This window comes from Etheostoma cragini, chromosome 9 (genome assembly GCF_013103735.1).
Source record: "Etheostoma cragini isolate CJK2018 chromosome 9, CSU_Ecrag_1.0, whole genome shotgun sequence".
NCBI lineage: Eukaryota > Metazoa > Chordata > Actinopteri > Perciformes > Percidae > Etheostoma > Etheostoma cragini.
This window is the reverse complement of record NC_048415.1, coordinates 20650143-20656913: the sequence shown is the minus strand read 5'-3', so window position 1 is coordinate 20656913 and position 6771 is coordinate 20650143. Positions and strand designations below refer to the sequence as shown.

Sequence of the window (6771 nt, the reverse complement as noted above, 5' to 3'; positions counted from 1 at the left end):
CATCCAGGGCACGAAGCTCCCGTTCCACCACATCCCAAAGATGCTCTATTGGGTTGAGATCTGGTGACTGTGGGGGCCGTTTTAGTGCAGTGAACTCATTGTCATGTTCAAGAAACCAATTTGAAATGATTCGAGCTTTGTGACATGGTGCATCATCCTGCTGGAAGTAGCCATCAGAGGATGGGTGCATGGTGGCCATTAAGGGATGGACATGGTCAGAAACAATGCTCAGGTAGGCCGTGGCATTTAAACGATGCCCAATTGGCACTAATAGGCCTAAAGTGTGCCAAGAAAACAATTACTAAAAATCATCCATCATTTTAGTTATTACTTTCACAGAACATTCTCACGCTGCAGACACGTAGTGTGAAGAAGATGTGGGTCTGATCCCGGACACAGGTAAGACACATCACTGACGCTGGGTTTTGGACTGGATAACTCTGAGTTGCTTCAGCCGTAACTGAAGGCCTGTCTCTGCAAAATATGACAGCTACAGTAGCTTGGAACGTAGCAATATGGGGCATTGAATTTAATGATTTCTCTGTTTTTCAGACCGCAAATAAGACAAGAATTACCTAGCTACCTAGCCTCACTCTCCCTGAGAGACTACGTCGACAAGAAAAAAAGCACACAGCAGCTCCAGAGACGGACCGCCTTTTCTTTAAAATTGAGAATGTTATACGGCTTTTACACTTAAGTCGTGGTTGCAGCTGCTGCTGTGGCCCTGCTACACCCTACACTGCAACTACTATTAGATCTAGTCATGCTTCTATCTTTATTGGTACTATGATTGCCACTGTCACCCTACCAATTGCTAAAGTTATTATGAATTATTTTTCTCCATATCTTATATCTGTGTCTCTGTGTCCTAACTGGCAGCAGCAGAGACCACCAAGAGCCAGGCTCTGTCCGAGGTGTCTGCCTGTAAAAAGGAAGGTTTTCTCTGCCACTATCGCACCAAATGCTTGCTCTTGGGGGGGAAATTGGGGGAAATTGTTGGGTCTAAATTAGTGGATGGTGAAGACCTACTCAATCTGTAAAGTGTCCTGAGATAACTCCTGTTGTAATTTGACACTATAAATACAAAAACAGAGGGTTGTGGTTCAAGTCCCCAAACGGACCAATGTATGGTGGTGGACCGGTAGCTGGATAGGTGCCAGTTCAGTTCCTGGGTTCTCTTGAGCAAGGCACTGAACCGCCAACTACTCTGGGCGCCTGTCAATGGGAAGCCATCCCCCCCCACACACACACAACACACACACACACTCTGACCTCTCTCCATTTAATGCATGTATAGGTACTGAACATGTGAGTGTAATTTAGGCCTGTGTGCAATGTGTGTAATGACAAAAGTGTGTAAATTGTTATTCCTCCTTGTGGGATTAATAAAGTATACATAATTATTAATTGCTGTAGACCTAATATACATATACAGTATAACTTAACAGCAGCACAAGTAGAGATGAGTCACACAGTCAGTGGAGTGGCTCAGAAATACTACAGTAGCCTTCTAATTCTTTGCTAACATTAGCCAACAGTTTACCGAAAGAGCGATGGTGCATTTTAACTGCTCGTAAATTCAACATTTCACTTATAAGAGGCAGGATGTGTTTTTTTTTCTGTCAAATGTTACGTAGTCTCACATTAAATACAGACACCTGGAATTTAATGAGAAGGTGCATGTAATAATAATAAGTCAGAGCTGATAAAGTAAAAAATCTCACTTTAATAAGAGTTTTGGGTGCTGTAATACTTGAGATTTTGATTACCCTGATCATTTTTTTCCTTTTCTACATGTGCTCCCATTTTAAAAATCTACAATTGTGTGTGGATTATTGTGTCAAACAAGTAGCTGAAACTTGGATTAAATAACTTTTCTAATCGAGAAATGAAAGATATGCTAGTCAACTATCCCACATCCCTTCAAGAAATGGAGATTAATTTGAAGGTAATCATAAGTGTGAAAATTGCTGTTATCTTCTCACTATTCCTTTGACTGCTAACGGCCTGTCTGGCTCTGAAGTCGTCCCGGTAATAAATATTCATATACCTTTCAGGGTCTTTGTTATGTTGACTACCTTCCATCAGTCTGATCTGTTGTGGCACGAGAAACACAAATGGTGCAAATAAATTAAGAAAAAAAATTCACGAAAATAAATAAATAACAATGACAATGAGTGAAGTGAGGGGAGGGGGGGGGGGATTTGGAACATCAAAGGCTCCTCTATCTTTGCAGCATGTAAACAGTTCGTGCCTTCAGTGAGTAGAAAAGCCCATTTTTTTATGATTCCATGGAAGATTGCCACATCGACAAGCATCCTGTAATAAATAAAATTAACAAACATTTCTGTAGGGTCTTTTTAAAAGGGAAAGAGAACCCAATGTTTTTTTTCAGATAAGTGGTCTATACATCCCCTGCTCCTTCCTGATTAGTCTAATCCAGTGAGAAGTGCGTGCAGGGTTTTGATTGAGTCAGCCGTCGAGGACCCCGAGGGGAACCCTCCTGATAAGTGCCTTTACCTTTCACCTCCAGAACCCCACGCACGTCGCTTCGCCATATCCCACTCCCTCTAATCTCATTTGGCCCAGGAAGACATGCTCAGGCACAAGAAGCTACGATTAGCATCCTCTTTACCAAGGGATTCCATTGGCTTGGACTGCCAGTGCTGCCCTCACCCTGAGTCGCTGAAGGCACTGAATCAGCTTGCTAGTTCTGTGTGGCTTGTGTGTGTGTGTGTGTGTGTGTGTGGTGTGTGTGTGTGTGTGCGTGCTCCTGCATCCACCCTTCAAAAATGTGTGCGTTGGACTTGATATCACAAGGTGTTTCATCCATTTATCTTTTTTGTAGTATATCAGCTTATATATTGTAGATTGGCAGTTTTGCCCAACATGTACTCCTTTATTTTGTAATACGACTGTAATATCAAAGCCGTAGCCAAGCTCCAGTAAGTCTTCCACATCATACAAGGATATGGGTCAAATAATGCATCCCACAGCAGCGTTTTCTGAACCAGAGAACGTCAGTAATTTTTATTGTAAAGATCACTGTTTTGAATAGTTGTGAACTGTCGCAGTATGGTTAAGGTTAGGGAACAAAACTACTTATTTGATTTCAGAACACGTTAACTTCCGGTTACACACGTTCATAGAGTTCATTTATTTTCAACCCGGACCCGAACCGTGGTCTCCTGAAGTCGGGCGTTTTTATACTTTGTCACCTTACTTTCCCGTCATAATTACTATGGCCACTAGAGGGCACCTCCCCTAAAAGCTAAAGATAAGTCTTAATATCTACATGAACTAATAACCTAAGGGAGCGTTTTTCTCCCAGCATTTGTTTTTTAATAATTTTGTATTGTTTTAAATGTCATACTGAGATCACGAGTTCTAAATTCCCTCTAGCAAAATCGCATTCATCAGAGCAAACCCTCATGTATTTAAAGAGATCACAAAATTACATGTTATTATTTCATGTTATTTACTATTCAGTTAGTTTCTGTCATTTGGGTGGGTGGAAAAAAAAATAGTCTTATTTTTTTCCTTACTTTAAGGCGTTTAGTCTAAAAGAAAATAACAGAATTTGCCTTAAAAACACAGCATGAGCAATATGAGTGCAATCATAGATTGTAAACTCCTCTTAACGTCATTAAACCCCCCAGATTAGCAGAACCTTGACCTCGATGTCCTCAAACTCTGGCCCTGAGCAATGGGTCAGATTCAATAAGAGTAAGCGGTTACACTGTGGTCAGCTGTGGACATAAACGGAGGCATTCACTCAAGTTTGAATCTGATTATATTCATCTTTCCTTTTAGCATTCACCATCATGTTGTTTTTGATTTTAGCAGGAAGTGTATATCGGTATGATACATCATTTTGTGTTTTTTTTATAAGAGACATTTTGTTTCTTTAACAAAAGATTTGTTAAAGAAATTGTTATGTTGCAGATGTTACCTGTGATTAAACGAGTCACATGACCACATGAGCTCATACTGTACGCAGCCTCAATATGCTTTCAGGTGATTATGGGGCTAGCTATGGTGAAGTACTGTGTGGAACTCTCCATAAACATCTATAGAAATAAACAACATATCATACCCATCGCTGATCAGGTAATCAACCCCAGAGAGTTTTAATGTTATTTGAAAAGTATCGGATAAAGAACACAAATTAATGCATGGAATTTTCTGAGAAAACAACTTTATTTATGAAAGTACGGATAAATGGGTAACAGTCGGGGGTCATGTGTAGTTTGAATCCCACTTTTTAATGTCTGCAACACAGCTGCAGTCTTAAACTTGACTTCCAGTGACCTCCTCCGATGATGTGACCTCCTTTACAGTGTACGGAGTACACACCTTATTTATTCTTATTTATTCTTATTTTAATAAACATCTGCAGAATGCCAAATTCAAAGTCACAAAACAAATACTAACTAAGAAGCTTATTAGAATTGTGGTGGAAAATGGCCATATTTTACTAATGCAACGCTGCATTGGAAAAAAAACCACATTATTTGAACCAAAGCTATGAATTTTAACATCTTTTTGGACCATCATTCACATACTTGTGAAAGAAGAACATCAGTTCCATCATGTTTTGTGTGTGTGTGTGTGTGTGTGTGTGTGTGTGTGTGTGTGTGTGTGTGTGTGTGTCTGTGTGTGTGTGTGGTAGGATGGGGGAGTGGATGTGGTACTAATGGAGTGCTAAATATTTAATTCAGAAACACTGCAAAATGCATAGATATCTATGGTAGAATGGTTATAAACGATATCTACTCAAATAACAAAACACTGACTTTATTTGTGAAACTGAAAATGAACGCATCCCCCCCACCCCCTCCATTTCCACCACTGGAATTGAATAACTTCCAACTAATACAACAAGCTCATTTAAAGAATCATCGACTGGAGTGACTTCATGACACTTCATACCTATGCTGAGTATTTTGCAATTATTACTTTTTATGACATGCAAATACAGCATGTGCATGTAAATGCATGTCAAAAAATTCCTTTTATTAAGGAATATGAATGAGCAAAGACAACAGCGGAAATTAACTCCTTGGTTCACATTATTTGACGAATGGAAAGTTTATGCCGCATGAAAATTCAGAGAGTGCATGAGCTACAAAGACATAATATCTCAAAAGTAACCGAGATGAAGCACACATGTCTTTGCAGAAACGCACGTGTGTGACGTCTCACACGCCCACACGTACTGTAAATTATGACACCCATTTTAATGTATGGAAGGTGTCTGAGCAAGCAGGACATGCATCATAATAAATATGCATGAGAAAATCAAGCAGAGTGTGTGGTCACAAGCATGGCAGCTTCTGAGAGTGAAACCGTCTAATGAGAGAGAAGTAAAAAGTAATTCTGCTTAGTGAGGCGGATAGGTTGCATGAAAAGAAAGGCTAATCTTGCCAAGTGTAGAAGACATGCAGCATGTGAACAGTTGTTCTTATACTCGGGGGACAGGACCCCAGTGAGGGGTCACAAGATAAATGGGAAGGGGTCGCAAGATAGTTAAGATAAAAAGGAAGAAAAATTAGTTCTTTTTCTGACTTCTATTTCATCACACTGGATAGTTGAATCTCTTTGTGTCTCTGTAACTAAACTATACAAATAAAATCAGTTCTTTGGTAAAACTGAACATTTGCAGCGTGTGATAGGGAGTCACAAGTAGACATTGCTTCATGTTAAAAAGTCATGAACAGAAACACTAGTGGAACGCTGGTTTAGAAGAGGCAGATTATTCAGTCCAGCTCTGTTTGTAAGGCTTTTATTTAAGGCTTTTAGTTCCTGTAACCTGCCCCTGTCCCTTTTTCATGTGTTTCCTTCTTGGTGTATTTCACATTTTTAACTATTGCTTAGTGAGTGCTCAATGAAACTGACTGTGTGGACAGGGAAGCTGCAAATGAGTTGGGATTAATAAAATGTCTGGGGGATGGAGGGGGGGGGGGGGGGGCCCATGTGTGACTTCTAATTAAACAAAAAACTTTAGGAGGAGACATAAAGACAGTGTTTAGATACTTTTCTAACAACGGGACGAAAGGTTAACAAATTCCAAATCAAAGTGGCAGCACTCATCAGTAATCTCGTCCTATATGTCGTTTACAGCTTGAGGACACCTGGACATTTAAAATGATATTTAATAGCTGTCTTCATTTATAGGCCTGCCTGCTTTGATAAACAAATAAATATTCAAAATGTTGCTTTAAATGTCGAGGAAATAACATGACTAAAACATTTAGGAAGTGCGCAAGACCTGTGATTCATGTATGCAATTTAAAATATTTTGTAAATATTAGCATTGGCAATCTATAAATATGAATAGCCTATTAAAAAAGGGGGACTAATAATGCAATGGATGTGTTCTTTCAGAGCAGCCGGGCAAATGTCAGCATCAGCACCAGAACATCAGGCTCTGAGACGCTGCAGGGAAGTTGCACCGTGCAAAATCAAATGAGTTGCCCAGTATAAGCAAAAAGTTGATGAAATGGCAATTAGACTGAGAAACCTTGTTTAAAGTCATTAAACAAGTGCAGAGGTAACTTCCCCGCGCTGTCCGGTGACCCTGACGTATGCGCGCGTGCGTCTAACTATTAAGAGAGGCATGTAACAGTCGATGCTCTCCATATCTGCATCCGAGGAGCTCCAGAGAATTTACCATACAGGCCCCACATGCATGCATGCGTACGTGTGCGTGTAATAAATAAAAACAGAGACATGCGCTGTCTTTATATAGCGGGGCGGGGGGGGGGGGGG

General features: G+C 40.2%; 1 long non-coding RNA gene across 1 annotated transcript in view; it reads right to left on the bottom strand.

Moving 5' to 3' along the window:
• Nucleotides 1-6771, bottom strand: part of LOC117950285 — a 22185-nt gene that overhangs the window by 605 nt on the left and 14809 nt on the right. The gene's annotated exons all lie outside the window — the stretch shown is intronic.